Source organism: Crinia signifera, chromosome 6 (assembly GCF_055691185.1).
Source record: "Crinia signifera chromosome 6, ASM5569118v1, whole genome shotgun sequence".
NCBI classification, from domain to species: Eukaryota; Metazoa; Chordata; class Amphibia; order Anura; family Myobatrachidae; genus Crinia; species Crinia signifera.
In genome coordinates this window covers 220096006-220114718 of record NC_139222.1, presented here as the reverse complement: position 1 = coordinate 220114718, position 18713 = coordinate 220096006, and the positions used below count along the sequence as shown (strand labels likewise).

Here is an 18713-nt window from a genome sequence, read left to right as displayed (position 1 = left end):
TCACCAACTTTGAAATGGCAAGGACGTCTGGATTTGTCAGAAAATACCTTTTCTCTCAACAAGGCTTCTTTAAGGGCCAGATGGACCTTTCTCCATATAACTCTGAGTCGAGAGGCTGCTGAAGAGGATGGCCCGGGGGCATCAGGTCCCAAAGAGTTAGCCCGAGGATGAAATCCATAGACCGTAAAAAAGGGCGAGGCTTTGGATGCTGAATGGTGTGCGTTGTTATACGCAAATTCAGCTAACGGCAGGAAACTGACCCAATCATTTTGCATTTTGGAAACAAATACTCTAATATATTGTTTCAGAGACTGATTGAGACGTTCCGTTTGCCCATTGGCCTGTGGGTGGAATGCAGAGGTGAGACTGGTCTTAACTTTCAGGGCTGCACAAAACAGTCTCCAGAACTGTGCCACGAATTGTTTCCCCCGGTCGGACACAATATCACTGGGCAATCCATGCAACCGAAAAATGTGCTGAAGAAATAAAGTGGACAGTTCCTTGGCCGAAGGTAACTGTTTTAAGGCCACAAAGTGTGCCATTTTGGAGAATCTATCGATCACGACCCAGATGACCTGACACTGGGACGAGATCTGAAGACCAACAATAAAATCCATGGCCAAATGAGACCAAGGCCTGCTGGGAACAGAGAGAGGCAACAATTCTCCTAATGGTCGGGCGCGTGGAACTTTATGACGGGCACAGTACGGACAAGACAATACAAAGTCTTTATTATCCTTGGCCATCCCTGGCCACCAGACCACACGAGAGAGGAGAGCGAGCGTTTTATATACTCCTGGATGGCCAGCAATTTTGGAGTCATGACATTCTGCCAGAACCCTGCGTCTTAGAAACGGAGGAACGAATAATTTGTTCTCTGGTGTTTGGGCTGGAGCTTGTCCCTGTGCTTGACGGAGGAGACCCTCCAAGGTTTGACTCACTCCAGCATGAATACAGGACATGGGAACGATGGGCCCCAACTTGACTGTACTCTCCTGGTGAGGTAGAAAACATCTAGAAAGGGCGTCAGCTCTGATGTTTTTTGATCCGGGCCTATACGAAATAATAAAATTAAATCGCATAAAGAAAAGAGCCCACCAAGCCTGGCGAGCGTTCAGTCTTTTGGCTGACTCGATGTACTGTAGATTCTTATGATCCGTTAAGACAAGAATCTGATGAGCTGCACCTTCTAGCCATTGTCGCCACTCGTCAAAGGCCCATTTTATGGCAAGTAATTCCCTGTTGCCTACATCATAGTTGGACTCTGCTTGAGAAAATTTTCGGGACATGTAGGCACAGGGGTGGAATTGTAAAGACTCAGGATCTCTCTGAGAGAGAACTGCCCCGGCCCCTACCTCAGATGCGTCGACCTCCACGACAAAAGGCAGCTCTGGATTGGGATGTTTGAGAATCGGCGCCAAAATAAAGGCTTGTTTCAGGGTCTTAAAGGCTTGCTCCACCTGTGGACTCCACACTGATGGATCCGCCCCTTTTTTGGTTAGGGCCACCAAGGGTGCCACAATAGATGAAAAAGAATGAATAAAGCGTCTGTAATAATTGGCGAAGCCAAGAAACCTCTGGACTGCCTTTAAATTAGTGGGCCGAACCCAATCAAGAATGGCCTGCAATTTCTTAGGATCCATTTGGAATCCCCGAGAAGAAATAATGTAGCCAAGGAAAGATACTTGGGTCACCTCGAATTCGCATTTTTCTAATTTAGCGAACAACTGGTTCTCCCTCAGCTTCTGTAATACCTGGCGCACTTGTGCTCTATGTGAGTCCAAGTCTCTGGAAAAAATTTAAATATCGTCTAAATAGACTACTACAAACTTGCCCGGGAATTCTCGAAGAATGTCGTTTATAAAATCCTGAAAGACGGCTGGGGCATTGGAGAGACCGAATGGCATTACTAGGTACTCGTAGTGCCCCGTCTGAGTACTGAATGCCGTCTTCCATTCGTCTCCCTCCCTGATTCTTATCAGGTTATAGGCCCCTCTCAAATCTATTTTAGAAAAAATAGTAGCGGATCGTAGCTGGTCAAACAGAACCGTAATCAAAGGAAGGGGATAGGTGTTTTTTACCGTAATTTTGTTGAGGGACCGGAAATCTATGCAAGGTCTCAACGACCCATCTTTTTTTGATACAAAAAAGAAACCGGCGCTGAGAGGAGATTTTGAGGGTCGAATAAAGCCCTTTGCCAGACTTTCTTGGATGTATTCATCCATTGCCTTAGTTTCTGGACCAGACAAGGCATACAGCCTGCATTTCGGAAACGGGGCATTGGGGATCAACTGAATGGCACAGTCATATGGCCGATGAGGAGGCAAACTATCGGCCCTGCCTTTAGAAAATACATCACTAAAATCCTGGTAAGGAACGGGAACCCCTGCTAAGGAAATGGAATTTACTGAGAGTGAGGAATGGAAGCACTGTTGCTGACAATGGGAACTCCAGTGGGCAATCTGACCCCCGATGCCAATCAATGATGGGATTGTGCTTCTTCAACCAGGGGAAGCCCAATACAATGGCTACGGAAGGACATGATGTTAAAAGAAAGGTAATCTCTTCCTGGTGAAAAAGGCCAATTTTCAATAGAACGGGAGGAGTCTGAAATGAGACCTCCCCATTGGAAAGCACTCCACCATCTAAACCCCGGAGGGAGATAGGAACCAGAAGCGGGAGTTGGGGAATCCCCAAGCTCTGGGCGATGGTTACATCCAGGAAGTTTCCTGCCGCACCACTGTCAATAAAAACAGACCCTGAAAACTTACACCCCTGGAAAGATAAATAACCCGGTACTTATAGTGAATCTAGAGAGGAGAATAACTGAAGGCCAAAGTGAACCCTCTCCCTGTTTACTTGGCCCGGCCTTTTACTGGCCTATTGGGACAATTTCTCAGAATGTGACCTTTACCACCGCAGTATAAGCAAAGGCCTGAGCTCAGTCGGCGAGCCCTTTCCTCGTGGGAAATGCGGGTTGCCCCAAGCTGCATTGGCTCCTCACTTTCCTCAGAGGTCATCGGCACGTAGGGGACAATTTGAGTGAGAGAGCCCCGTTCAGACCTTCGCTCACGGAGGCGACGGTCGATCTTAATGGCTAGCTCCATTAATTTATCCAGCGTTTTAGGAGCTGGGTATTGACAATCCTTTATCTCATCAGCCAGACCACAGCGAAATTGGCTGCGTAAGGCTGGGTCATTCCAGCCGCAATCGTTTGCCCATCGGCGGAACTCAGTACAATAGGACTCAGCTGGATCCCTCCCTTGCTTAAGGGCTCTGAGATGAGTTTCCGCTGAGGCTTCTCGATCAGGGTCATCATATAACAACCCTAAGGAGCTGAAGAAATTATCCAGCGAGGTCAAGGCTGGGCTATCTGATGGTAGACCGAAGGCCCAGGTCTGAGGGTCACCCTGAAGCAGAGAGATAACAAGACCAATGCACTGGGCCTCGGAAGAGAATGAGCGTGGCTTGAGCCGAAAATACAGCTTACAGCTCTCACGGAAATTAAAAAAGGTTTTGCGATCCCCCGAAAATCGATCTGGAAGGTTCATCTTAGGATCTGAACCCCCTGTCTCTGGGGGCCGCATTCTTTGCTCCTGAGCTGTAACTTTCAAGGACAACTCCCGCACCATCTGAGTAAGTCCTTGGAGCTGATCCGAGAAGGTCTGGGGAGTACTCATAAGGAAAAACAATCAACACGCCACAAAACACAGTAAGAGGCTAATATGGTCTGTAGATTCTGGCCGGTTATAATGTTATGGTGCCCACGGGAACCTTGGGTATGGCAGCTGATGATAAAGGCAGGAGGTCAGGCGTGAGCGCGTAGCCGGGACCGCCGGTTAGGACGGCCACAGCGGATACTACTCTAACTCTGTTGAGACCCTGAGGCAGATGGTAAACCCCTGCAGAGCTAGGCTTCACCTGTGGCCGCCGCGTCCGAAGGAGCGAGTTAGGCCCGCTCCAACCCCGATGCAGCTAGGTCTTATGTTATAGACAAAGGGTAGACGATCGCCACAGGGTACTCAAAAGGACTGCTAACTACTGGGCCTAGCTGGGAGATAACCCCTGGCTGCCGGCACCTGGCCAAACCGGGGAGCGACCGAGTCGCAGACACAAGTGGGCCAGAGGAGGAGTCCCCAGCAGAAGCACAACAGGGAGGCCGACTCCTCAAAACACAAAAGACAAAACGGAAGGTTCCCTGCCTGAAGAATCCAAATAGGGGGTACAGATGTAGCGACCCCGGTGGGGTAAATACTACCGAACCCACGGAGGGACACGGCCACGGCGGGCCACGGGAATTGGATGAAAAATAAACAGCGAGCCCCTGGAGGGACTAGACCACGGCGGGCCGCCGATTTCAAGAGGTATAGACCCAGGCTCCACAGGAGCACTTACGTGACCCACGAGAGATGGAAGATGAGGGCCGACCGTAAGCGCCCACTGCGGCTGGATCAGGAAGGACAAGGACACCGGAGTACAGGACACTGAAGAGCAGGTGCTGGAACGCTGACAAGGAAAATACTGGACACAGGACAAGGAAAACTGGACACAGGAATAAGACAAGGAATACTGGGGCACAGGATCCAAAGATCCGAAACCTAGGGAGCCTAGGGGACCGGGTGAGCAAACGGGGCACAGAGTATAAGACTGGACACCTAAGGCTATAACCGGCGTCTGTGCCCAGCAGACGCCGGCTATTTATTTAAAACTCGCGCCGCCTGACTGACGTCAGGCGCGCGCGCTTGCGTCCAACAGGCGGACGCTCGGGGACGTTGCCTGGCAACGTCCCGACGCCTAGTACCAGAGCGAGGCCTGGAACGCTGCCCGGCAGCGTCCACGGCCGCCTCGCTCTGCCTGACATCCGCCGTCTGTCCGGGTGTACTGTAGCCCGGACGGCGGCTTGTAACACTCCCGGCTTCTCCGTCCGATCGTGGTGACCGGAAGTTCGGGTAGCGTGTTTCCGGTCCTTCGTTCCACGCTCCCGGCAGTGTTCCACCAACGCGTTTCAAGTTAGCACTCTTTACATGTTGAGAAGTGTAGAAAGATAAGGTTCCAAACACATTGGAACCTTATCTTTCTACACTTCTCAACATGTAAAGAGTGCTAACTTGAAATGCATTGGCCGAACACTGCCGGGAGCGTGGAACGAAGGACCGGAAACACGCTACCCGAACTTCCGGTCACCACGATCGGACGGAGAAGCCGGGAGAAGCTGACGCAGTAACATCGAGAGTGACAGCCCTGCACAACATCCCCGCAAGACATCCGAAAGGTATTGTAGGGACAGTGTAGGTCTGTTTCACCCAAGCGCAATCCCTGGAGCCTCCGCTATTTACAAACGCAACAAAAACCAAACAGTACTCGAAGAAGAGCTGTATACATTCAAACCTTTTAACCATTTTTTTTCACAGGCAAGCACATTGTTACACATATGCACTTATTTCTTATTTAGTTCTTATTTAGCTTTTATCTATTTTATATATTTTTCATAGTGCCTTAAAAAAAAAACAATCTAACCGCATGTACATGTATGCATACACCATCTCAGTGCTGTGTCCACAAAATGTTGCAGGCACTAAAGGTGCCCATACACGCTGCGAGAATCGCATACGTTATGTGCTAGATCGCACTGCACGGCATGCATGCAATGTGTGTGCGATGCGATCCGAAAGCAGTACAAAAAGTATGTGCAGCACATACTTTAATACTGTGCGATGCGATGCGATGCCCGCAGGAGCACACATCGCATCGCACTCTGCTATTGCAGCGTGTATGGCCACCTTTAGGCACATAACCCAGCCCATTATTTAAAAAGTGTCTAAATTAATATAAAAAAAATCTACAATTATTAAAACATTTGTTAGAAACGTATAATAAAAGACTCATATTTTTTTTTGCTGTTTAACTGAGGACGCCATTACACCCCTCTCGTGACTGAGGGGGAAAGGAGGTGAGAGAAGGAGGAGATAGAAGAAGAGTGGAGGAGATAGAGGGGGCGGAGTGTTGAGGACTGGCAGTGGCACTGGCACAGCACACTGAGAAGAGGGAAGGAAGGGGAGGCGGTGCTGCTGCCTGTTCGTCATTTGACTGACAGCTGACAGGCGCAGGGAGCAATGGGTATGGGATGGATCCGGACATGATATGTCATCCAGGCATTCCTCAGACAGTGCTACATGCCTCAGCGCAAGTGTCCGTGAGGAAGAGGGGGCAGGTCGCAGCTGCTCAGCCTCTCCATAGTGCCACCCGCTGTCAGCCAGGCACTGCAGGCTGTGTGCACTCACAGTGCAGGGAGCAGCTCTTTATACTGCCGCCCGCCCACTGTCAGACAGACGCTGTGGGCAGCGTGCAGGAGGCAGTGACAGTGAGGGCTGATGCAGCTTTAGCAGAGCAGGGAGGGAGACAGTGCCTTTTCAGCATGGCGCCTCCCTGCTTTGCAGGAGCTGCTGAGTGGGTAGCGCCGGCCCTGCAGTTACAAAAATACAATAAACTGTATACGCATGTGATATAGTGTAATTTATAAACCTTATAGAAATCCGCATCCTATTACATCTCACCCACTGTTTGATCATTTCTCCCGTTGTTGCAAAAATACATAATTAATGTTCATTGCCATAAAACAGTTGTAACCTAAGGCATTTACATATCACTTATGTGTCATTATGCATCCATTTTTCACTTATTTTCTTACAATAGAATTGTGACTGCTTAGACCAGGCATTCTAGTACATCTGTAGGGAGACTGTAATCATTAGATTTAATTTTTGACTTTCGGCTAAAACCCTTCCTCATTTCATTAGTTTCACTTCATGGGTGATTGACTGTAGCAGCATATTCAGCAAGAAAAACAAGTACTACTGTATAATTTAGCTGGACTAAATCTGCGTACACACTTTTGTTATCGCTCAGCTGATTGGATAAACACTCCTGATCAGCTGGGCACCGTGTAACCAGCTTGACCACCAGCACAATGTTTACCAGCTAATTCTCTTGGAACAGTCCGGGTATGGGTCAACTTGTCGCAATAAAAAAATATGACATGTAAAAGAACCCATTACCCTTGCACTGCTTTTCAGCCTGGAATAAAAGCTTACTTGTTTGAAACATCTCAGTCTCTCTTTGGTCGCCTAGAACTTAAGGTCCTACACACTGGGCGTTTTTGCCCAGTGTGTATGGATAACGATGATGAGGAAAATCGCTGGCCTGAAAAATGCTCAGTGCTTACACACTGAGCGTTTTTCACCTGATTTAGCGATTTTCCCCAGGGTGGAAGACTTTTCATAGCAGGACGCTATGGAAAGCCGCCCTCTCCACTGCTCATCTTCTGGTATAACCAACCGATGAGTGGCCAGCCCGCATCACCACTCATCGTTGCCCTGTACACATTGGGCGGCTTTCGAGCTGAAAGCAGCTCAGGCGAGTAAACTGAGCTTTTTTCCAGCTCAAAAGTCACCCAGTGGGTATGGGCCTTTACTTACTCGCTACAACAGAGAACAGTTGTTTGTGCTGATTCACATACAATATGCTTGAATTGAATTACTCACTGCCAAATGAGTTGCAAGTGAAATAAGTTTAACAATTAATACTTACAGTTGCAAGAAAAAGTATGTGAACCCTTTGGAATTACCTGGATTTCTGCATAAATTGGTCATAAAATGTGCTCTGATCTTCATCTAAGTCACAACAATGGACACACACAGTCTGTTTAAACTTTTATTTATTATTTATTAACAGTTATTTATATAGCACACACATTTTCCGTAGAGCTTTACAAGGAATATTTGAACACTCACATCAGTCCCTGCTCCAGTGGAGCTTACAATCTATATTCCCTACTACATTTACACGCACACAAATATTCTCGGGTAAATATTGTTGGGAGCCAAGTGGCCAACCAGTGTATCTTTGGATTGTGGGAGGAAACCCACGCAAGTACGGGGAGAATATACAAACTCTGCACAGTTAGGGCCATGGAGGGAATCGAACCCATGACCTCAGTGCTGTGAGGCAGTAATGCTAACCATTACACCATCTGTACTGCCACAGCGTGTGAGACGTTTGTGTGTCGACACCCGCTGGATGCCAAGGGCTGGCAACAGCTGGATGAAGCTGGATCCTTTAGGAGCTGCATGGCCTGCTTTGGCCTGCTTTTACTTTAAAAAAAATACTGGCTCTGATCAGGGATGTGTGGAAAAACATTTCTGCAATCTGCCCGCATTTCATTGTTAATATCTTTCTAACTATCTATTGTTACAGGAGTCTTGCTAGAGTGCATTCTGCTACAAAGACAACAAATACCCTTTATTCAGGTCACTGAAATACAAGCTAGACATTGGACAGAGGAAAATTGGAAAAAAGTGTTATGGACAGACAAATCTAAAGGCCCATACACACTAGAAGATTTTAATTTCAAAAGACTTTGGCAAAATCTTTGATAGATATATCTTTCACCAAAGTAGTGCGTACACACTGAGCTATTTTCCCCAAGAGCAAGAGATTTTCAGGAGGCGAAAGACTTTGCTGAAAATCTTTTATTAAAAGGCTATTTACATAATGGGCTGGGTTTGAATTCCAAGGGCGGGAGCAGAGGCCATTGTATTTAATGCATTTCTGTTCTTGGGGCCTGATTCAGAACTAATGTAAACCCCACCCTACGCTGCTAGCTAGGGCTTTCTTTATCTTTGCCAGGGGTTACATGCTCTTTGCAAGGGGTTTTAATGCTCTTTGCCAGGGGAAGTTACTCTGTACACTGCACTCCGTGTTAAAGGAGACAGCCGGGCAGAGCGGTGGGAAACCCAGATGTCTCAGAACAGGTCTATCTGTCTGTGGCGTGGCTATTTGAAATGATGTGCCGGCTCGTGACTCGCAAGCTAATCGAAGCTTGCGGCGTGGCAACACCTAATTGGTTGCCTGGCCGCTAGCTCCGATTGGCTAAGGAGTCGCGAGCCGGTGCGTCATTTGAAATAGCCGTGCCACAGATGGATGGACCTGCTCTGAGACAGCCGGGTATATATTACTGGCTAATAAATTCAGTAAATAATCATTGGTGGGTAGTGGTGCCAGTAGTATATACATTGCTGGCATGTGCCAGCAATCTTTATATTACTGGCTTAAGAATGTCATTGGTGCCCAGTGGTGCCAGTGACATATAGATTGCTGGCATGTGCCAGCAATCTATATATTACTGCCTTATGAATGTCAATGGTGCCCAGCGGTGCCAGTAATATATACATTGCTGGCACGTGCCAGCAATCTATATATTACTGGTTTAAGGATCTCATTAGTGCCATTAACATATACATTGCTGGCACATGCCAGCAATGTATATATTACTCGCTTAATAATGAAAACATTGGTGGACAGTGGTGCTCCGTGTGGAGCAGGACAGAGAGAGGCGGAGGGAGCAGGGTGTAGGGGGGCGGGGCGTCAGCGTGTCAGTCAGTGTGGCCGGGCGGCAGAGCTGGGACACAGGAGAACAGGAGGATGGCGGGGGAGCAAGGCTCTGCAGCATCCAGCCGCAGCAGCAGTCTGAGCGGGGCAGCGCGGACCAATCCTGCAGGGTGAGTATGACAGGCGAGGGGCGGGGGGCAGCGGGGCGGTCCGCCGGGCTGAAAGTGGTTAATCTTTCAGCCCGGCAGGCGTACACACATCATCGCCACATCTGCTGGTAAAACCAGCAGATGAACCACTTAACTAGCGATGATGCGGAAGCGCGCATCATCGCTAGTCGTCAATCTCTGGGGCATACACACTGGGCGATTTTCAGCCGAAAATTGCTCAAAACTGCTGTTTTGACCGATTTTCAGCCGAAAATCGTCAAGTGTGTATGGGCCTTAAGTTTGAGGTGTTTGGATCACACAGATGAACATTTGATGGTCTGGGGCTGCATTGCTGCTAGTAAAGTGGGGGATTTGTACAGAATAAAAGGGATTTTGAATAAGGAAACTTTTGAATGGTAGTGTAGTTAAAAGATGACACATTCCATTAATTCACTCTTTAAAAAGCTTTAGGATGTAAAATAAATCATGTACCATAAAATATTGACATTTTCTATTGCAGCAGAGGACAGTTTAGTGGAGATGTAATTACACACTATTATAGTGAGTAAATGGCCTCATTACTTTGTGCAAAGCAAATCTCACTGTGCTAGTAATTATGATGTAGGCACCAGCAAGTCACTTCAGGTAAAACCTATTGGACATCATGCTACAGTAGATGAAGGATGAATGCTGTACTAATTATATACTGGAAGAACGGTACAATGCTTCTCACATAACTTACGTTTGTTGACAAATGTAAAAATGAATAACACAATTACAATAATGGGCTCCATTATAAGGCTCAATGAATATGCTTTCCCTGATATAGAATTTAGGTATCCTGCTACTTTCTCTAAAAGAATAAGAGCAGATTAAATGCATTAGAAAGGCTACAATACATACTGTGACAAGCAATCACATACACTGGACACAGATGCAGTCAACAGCATTCCAGTATGTTCACAGGGTTACAGTACAGCAGCATACAGGTGTCAGCAGCACAGTTCACCAAACTCCTCACAGCTTCCAATGGCACTACTGTAATCCGCACCCCCAGCCTATCACCTATTCCACCATCAGAAGCAAGTACACCCTGCCCTGGACACAGATATAAAAGCCACAGGTGCTGCTAATCAGCCAAACCCTGATCGCATCAGCCTAGGACAGTGGTTCCCAACCCTGGTCCTCAAGTACCCCCAACCGTACACATTTTCAAGGTCACCCGGCAGGTGCACAGATTATTCATGCACATTTTAAAAGATCCACAGGTGGAGCTCATTATTTCACTGATTCTGTGTGGAGACCTCCAAAATGTGCACTGTTGGGGGTACTTGAGGACCAGGGTTGGGAACCACTGGCCTAGGAAACCTGGACTGGATCTCATTATCCTGCTGCCGCTGCTCTGAAACCTGGTCCTGATAGTGAACTTATGCTGTTCCCATACCTCCCAACATGACCCTCTCCAGTAGGGACACATTACTCTTTTCCTGGACTTTCCTCTTGATTTATGATTAGTATCACCTGTGGCGAAACCAGTGACGTAGCTACTGTAAGGCAGACCCCGCCGCCGCTTGGGGGAGCGAGCATCAGCGGGGTCTGTGTGGGCGCCGGCACCCACCCCGCGGAATGACATTTGGCTGCGCTGCGCCTGCCTGCTGGCTAAGCTGACACAGGAGGAGAGAGTCCTGTCAGCACCAGCGAGGTCTCTGTGTGTGCGCCAGCACCCGCCCGGCAGAATTACATTAGGCTGCGCAGCGCTGTGGCTGCATGCTGGCTAAGCTTACAAAGGAGAGTCCTGTCAGCGCCAGCTGGGTCTGTGTGTGGGCGCCGGCGCACTGACATTAGGTGGCCCATTGGACCCCACCCCTTCAATCGCGGCTCCCGTCGGTGCCTTCACTCTCCGACTCCCACCCGGCGGGAACTACAAGCAGACTGTGCCCCCCCCAAAGCAGCGAGCAACTTCAGGAAGACTGCGTCAACCCCCCATCCCAATAGCAAAGACGCTCAGCAGGACCATGAAAGGGAGGTGTAATTACATGAAGTCACCTGTGTCTATCGCAGAGGTAAGCTGGGGCTGGGCTGTTTTCCCGAAGTGTGTGCTGGCAATGTGGCAGGCAGGCGTATGGTGTATGGTGCTGACTGCTTCTGCTACCGGGGACTGGTAAAGGAGCACTTTTTAATGGATATGGGTGATGAACCTGGCACCTATGGAGGGGAAGGGGGGAATGCGTGTCCCTGCCATATGTTCCCCTTACTAAGGGGAGTTGTTCTGTTACTGCCCTCTCCAAGATCCCCTTCCCCCTGGCAAAGGGCACATATAATTGGAAGGGAAATTGTCAGTGTGAGTGTGGTGTCTGTGTGTCAGTGTTGTCTATGTGTCAGACTCAGTATCTATCGGTGTGTCAGTGTTGTCTATGTCAGCATCTGCCTGTGTCAGTGTTGTCTGTGTCAGCATCTGCCTGTGTCAGTGTATGTGTCAGTGTCAGCATCTGCCTGCATCAGTGTTGTCTGTGTCAGCATCTGCCTGTGTCAGTGTATGTGTCAGCATCTGCCTACGTCAGTGTTGTCTGTGTCAGCATCTGCCTGTGTCAGTTTATATGTCATTGTTGTCTGTGTCAGCATCTGCCTGTGTCAGTGTTGTCTATGTCACTCTATGTGTCAGTATCTATCTGTGTCAGTGTTGTCTGTGTCAGTATCTATCTGTGTGTCAGTGTTGTCTGTGTCAACATACATGTGTCAGCATCTACCTGTGCGTCAGTGTTGTCTGTGTCAGCGTACACATGTCAGCATCTGCCTGTGTGTCAGTGTTGTCTGTGTGTAATCATTTGTCTATATGTCAGTCTTGTCTGTATGCCAGTCTTGTCAGTGTGTCTGTGTCAGCATTGGTATCAGTGTGCTATGTGACTAATAGGGTTACCTACAGTATTCAGGGGAGGCCCAATAGCTTATGTACAGTATCTGTCTTTTCTATCACATAGCACACACATTTGCTGCAACCCACTCCTGGCTTCCCTCCTCCTTTCTCCACCGGATCCCTCTCCACTCCACTGGCTGTCCAACAACTCTAGAAATGACCACCAGACCAAAGCTATCTTACAGCAGCAATCTCCAATTGAGCGAAGTTTAAAAGCATCTTTGATAGACACTCTCATCAAAGCAGGTGAGCAGGCTGGTGGGGGGCTGGATGTGGCTGGAAGAACTGACACGCTGCTGAACTTAGCTCCTCTGATGAGAGTGGCAGTCAGCTGTTCCAGCTGCATTATAGAAACATAGAATTTGACGGCAGATAAGAACCACTTGGCCCATCTAGTCTGCCCCTTTTTTTAAACATGTTACCTCAAACCATATTTGATCCTTATTTTTATGTAAGGGTATCAATATGCTTATCCCAAGCATGTTTAAATTGTACTACTGTATTTGCGTCTACCACCTCTGTTGGGAGGCTATTCCACTTATCTACTACTCTTTCTGTGAAAAAATTCTTCCTCACATTTCCCCTGAGTCTTCCTCCCTCTAGTTTCAGTGCATGTCCTCGTGTTCTGTTGCTCCTCTTCCTGTGAAGAATGTCTCCCACCTGTACCTTGTTAAAGCCCTTGATATATTTAAAAGTTTCTATCATGTCCCCCCTTTCCCTTCTCTGCTCTAAAGTATACATATTAAGATCTTTTAGTCTTTCCTGGAACGTTTTGTGATGTAGGCCATGCACCATTTTAGTTGCTCTTCTTTGTACAGTCTCTAATGTATTTATATCCTTCTGGAGATATGGCCTCCAGAACTGAACACAATACTCTAGGTGAGGTCGTACCAATGACCTATACAGTGGCATTATTACTTTTTTCTTTCTACTGCTGATACCTCTCCCTATGCAACCAAGCATCTGACTTGCCTTCTTCATTGCTTTGTTACATTGCCTACCTGCTTTTAAGTCCCCTGAAATAGTGACACCTAGATCCCTCTCTTCCTCTGTAGTTTCCATTATAGTGCCATTTATACTATATTGAGTCTTTGGATTTCTGAGACCCAAGTGCATGATTTTGCAATTTTTGGCATTAAACTGTAGTTGCCATTCTCTTGACCATTTCTCTAATCTGCCTAGATCCTCAATCATTTGTTTTACCCCTCCTGGTGTGTCTACCCTGTTGCATACCTTTTTGTCATCTGCAAAAAGGCACATTTTACCCTCAATTCCATTTGCAATATCACCAATAAAGATATTAAAAAGCACCGGTCGAAGTACAGATCCCTGGGGTACTCCACTTGTAACCTTTCCCTCCTTTGACTGTACTCTGTTTACGACAACTCTCTGTTTTCTGTCCTGCAACCACGCTCTTATCCATTCAACTATCTTAGAATCCAATCCCAAGCTTTCAAGTTTATTTAACAGTCTGCGATGTGGGACAGTGTCAAAAGCTTTACTAAAGTCTAGATAAGCTACATCTACAGCCCCACCTTGATCTATTACTTTAGTCACCCAGTCAAAAAAGTCAATAAGATTTGTTTGACATGATCTTCCCCCAGTAAACCCATGCTGTTTTGGATCCTGTAAATTGCTGGTTTTGAGATATTCTACAACTCTTTGTTTTAAGAGTGTTTCCATCAATTTCCCTACTACTGATGTAAGGCTCACTGGTCGATAGTTGCTTACCTCTTCCTTGCTTCCACTTTTGTGCAGTGGGACTACATTCGCTGTTTTCCAGTCCTCTGGGATTACTCCAGTAGCTAGTGACTGGTTGAATAATTCTGTTATTGGTTTACCAGCTCCCCTTTAAGCTCTTTTAGTATCCTTGGATGTATCCCATCTGGCCCCATTGATTTATCCACTTTCAGTTTTGAGAGTTCTGTGAGGACCGCTACCCCGCCGCGCGCTGACACGCCGCTCCTCTCTACTGAGAAAGGAGTGTCATCACTACCATCTGGTGCCACCACAGATGGTAGAGATGACACTCTATATATATATATTTTGTAACACTGTAGGGGAATTTGGATGCCTTTTCCTGGGGTAGAAGGCAGCCAACAGCAGCTGAGTAATCACACCAGTCCAGTATTTGTGGTACAACTGGCCGCAACCAGTTTTATTTCAGCAGAAAACAAAATAAACATAAAAAGAAAATACCTTGCCTGTCCGGCACTAACTATATACTAAAGAAAAATACAAAGTTTCCCAGTCAACACTGGGGACTCACTTGTAAAAGGCAGGTTTGCTTCTCACACAGAGACTCTGCAATCTCCCAGGCAATCCTCTCACACTGTTCACTCTGGCAGCCTTTTTACAGCTTGCTTGCTGATTAGCCCTCTGTGAGGCAAAACACCTGTTTCTAAAAGGTGTAGGACAAGAACCTGGGACAAATATACCTGCCCTCAAACACTACTCCAGTGTTCTTGTCACAATATATATATATATATATATATATATATATATATATATATATATATATATATATATATAGTAGTTCTGGTTGAAGCAGGCACTCCCCACAGGTAATAAGTCATAGTTGAAAAGGATTTATTTCATACAGGCAGTCGACGTTTCGGTCCACAACAGGGACCTTTGTCAAGACAGGAACATGTCAATCAACAGACAGGAAACACCAGGCAGTGTACTCTTGCAGTGTCACAGGTGACTATTTATGGCATCAACACACTAATTGGTGTCAACTCCCACTTCCTGTCAGCCAACAAACCGGAAGTGTAATAAAACTCGCTTAAATAGATCAAAAAGGGTTACTAAAACACCCTCACAAGGAAGGTGCATGTGCGCTGAGCTGGTCGTTAAATTTTTAAACAAAAAAAAACAATAAGGAGGCTTAGAATACAACCTAGTTCCACAAACTCCGCCAAATCGGAAGTGCCCTGCGTTCCACCGCTGTGGAACGCATCCTAAAGCCGGAAGTGATGCGCTGCTTGGTGCCTTTCACAAAAGCCGGAAACAATAGCGCAGATCTGCGCAGGACCGGAAGGACCATGCGTTCCACTGCTGTGTAACGCATGGAAACCCGGAAATGTAGCGCACATAGGGGCCTATCAGATAGTACTAGCAGGGGCACAATCTATTAGAATTCTTATTGAAAAAACGGAAGTCCTAGAGGTGAACCGCATAATAAACCCGGTGGCTAAAGTGCAAAATAACGGATATATAAGGAAAATGTATAAAGTGGAACCAGGTTGTAGGCTACCCTCCGGATAGATTATATCTACTGTAATATAATAGAAATAGTGAGCCACAAATATGTCAAATGCGACAACTGCCTGATGCATCACATCATAATACAAATCAGCCATTAATGCATATAAAAATAGTAAGAAAAACAAAAAACAATGAATATATTACAAAAATTACACATACAAAATTGTACACTACACTTATAGCTTTACCATAGAGTATACATAAAAAAACATAAAAAACATGAAAAAAAGAAGAAACAGAAAGATAAATAGATGCTGCAATGTCACACCAAATTCTTTCAAAGAAAAATATTGTATGCTATATGCTCGTTGAGGCCCCTGGGGGCAACTGTCCCCAAATCATATATCCAGCGAGCCTCCCTCTGGTGGAGTTTTTTTGTACGATCACCACCTCGTTGTAGGGGTGGTATAAAGTCAATAAGCATACAACGAAGACTAGCAACTGAATGTCCTAAAGCCAAGAAATGCTTTGCCACTGGTTTATCCGATTTCTTTTGTTCTAATGCTTGCCGAATGGATAAACGTTGGTTCGCCATCCGTTCTCTGAAACAATGAGCAGTCAACCCAACGTAATAAAGTCCACATGGACATGTGAGGAAATAAATGACAAATTATGCCATGCACGAGAGCCTATAGCAGATCTTAATCTTTTTCCCTGTGTGGGGATGAGGAAAAGTCTGACCGACCATCATAGATCTACATGTGGTGCAGTCAGCACAGCGAACACAGCCAAGCCGTTGTGACGAAAGCCATGTAGAATTGCTGAAAACCGGCTGGATGTGTGGTCGCATCAGCATTTGTTTCAGGTTGGGTCCTCGATGGAAAGATTGCATAGGCGGCCTTTTGCTAAGATGACCTATCTTAGAGTCTGTTGACACAATAGGCCAATATTTCTTTATTGCCTTGCCCATCTTGTCGGATGCAGTATTATATGTACAGAAGATGCAAATATCATGGGTTCAAACCAAGCTTCTGTGCCGAAATCGGTTTCTCTTGCTGGTACCTGGTGAGTGCCTTTTTCAAACATCTGTCAATGTTGATTTGTTTGTATCCTCTTTCACGGAAACGTGCACACATCTCGTCAATCTGAATCTGTGCTGTACTCTCAGAAGAATTGTTCCGCAGTACACAGATAAACTACGAGATAGGCAAACTCTCTTTCAGGGAACTTGGGTGATGGCTTGTGGCATATAACAGTGAATTACGGTCGGTCTCTTTACGATACAGGGTAAAACCGACTCCTTGGGCTTCTCGAAATAGTGTGACATCCAGGAAATTGATGTTAGTCGCTGAAATACAATGGGTGAGACGGATAGTGGTGTCAAGAGAATTCAGGTACATAATCATCTCAGAAAACTCATCCTCTGTGCCAATCCATATTAAAAAAACATCATCAATAAATCTTTCTAGACATAAAATCTTGCTCGCAAATAAGGGCATAATATGTTCGTTTTCATAACGGTGCATATATAAATTCGCGTATGAGGGGGCTAGGGCTGACCCCATAGCGGTCCCTGAATGCTGCATATAATGCTCCTTATTGTAACAAAAATGATTATGCCGCAAAACCAATTCTGCCAATTCAAGCAAAAACTCAGTGGGTGGTCCTGCATGTAAACCCTCTTGCAAAGATTTTCTCAGTGTCTCCAACCCCCCTTGGTGGGGGATCACTGTATACAATGATGTAACATCCATTGTTACAAAGAAAGCTGTATCTGGAATGTTGCCAAGAGCTAATACCTTTTCAAGAAAGTCAGATGTATCTCTCACATAGCTCCACATTTTCTGAACATAGATCTGGAGATAGCTGTCAACAAACTCCGCTAGAGGCTGTAAGACTGACCCAACCGCGGATATAATTGGTCGGCCAGGTGGATCATCCAGACTCTTATGTATCTTTGGTAACATATAAATATACGGACAGACTGGATGATCCACCTGCAAAAAAGCCCCAATATTCTTATCTATCCACCTGGCCTGAACACCTGTGCAGATAGATTTGTCAACCAAGTTCTTAATGTTCAACATGGGGTTTACAGCAAGTTTTCATATGTGTCAGAATCAGCAAGTTGTCGCCGAATCTCGGAGTCATATGAGGACCAATCTTGGATGACCACACCCCCTCTCTTGTCTGCCTGACGGAAAAGAAGCTGTTTATTGGTCATGAGACTCCGTAAGGCCGACCGTTGTCGTTAGGAGAGGTTGTCAAATCTGGGTGTTAAATGTTGTACTGACATTTCTTGTTCAATGAGTCTCGAAAAGGTATGAATACTAGGATTTAGAGAATGAAGATCAAACATACTGGTTTTGGCAAATCTTTTCTTGGTCTCCGATGGTTCCAGTTGTCTCTGACCAAAGAATTCGCGGAGGCGCAACTTTCGTCCAAACTTAAAACCATCAACAGACCAGTCAAACCTATTGGGCCTAACAGTGGGGACAAAGGATAGACCCAAAGTCAACACCTCATGCTTTATTATGCAGTTCACCTCTAGGAATTCAGTTTTTTTCAATAAGAATTCTAATAGAATTGTGCACCTGCTAGTACTATCTGATAGGCGCCTATGTGCGCTACATTTCCGGGTTTCCATGCGTTCCACAGCAGTGAAACGCATGGTCCTTCCGGTCCTGCGCAGTTTTGCGCTATTGTTTCCGGCTTTTGTGAAAGGCGCCAAGTACCGCATAATTTCTGGCTTCAGGATGTGTTCCACAGTTGTTGAACGCAGGGCACTTCCGCTTTGGCGGAGTTTGTGGAACTAGGTTGTATTTTAAGCCTCCTTATTGGGTTTTTTGTTTACAAATTTAATGACCAGCTCAGCGCACATGCACCTTCCTTGTGAGGGTGTTTTAGTAACCATTTTTGATCTATTTAAGCAAGTTTCATTACATTTCCGGTTTGTTGGCTGACAGGAAGTGGGAGCACCAATTAGTGTGGTGATGCCATAAATAGTCGCCTGTGACACTGCAAGAGTACACTGCCTGGTGTTTCCTGTCTGT

At 46.3% G+C, this 18713-nt stretch overlaps 1 protein-coding gene across 1 annotated transcript in view; it reads right to left on the bottom strand.

Moving 5' to 3' along the window:
- MARCHF8 (membrane associated ring-CH-type finger 8) overlaps positions 1–14802 on the bottom strand; it is a 221053-nt gene extending 206251 nt beyond the window's left edge. Inside the window, exon 1 of the mRNA XM_083148872.1 lies at positions 14720–14802. The gene's annotated coding sequence lies outside the window, so the exon portion shown is untranslated. The remainder of the gene's footprint in view (positions 1–14719) is intronic.
- Between the last annotated feature and the right edge of the window lie 3911 nt (positions 14803–18713).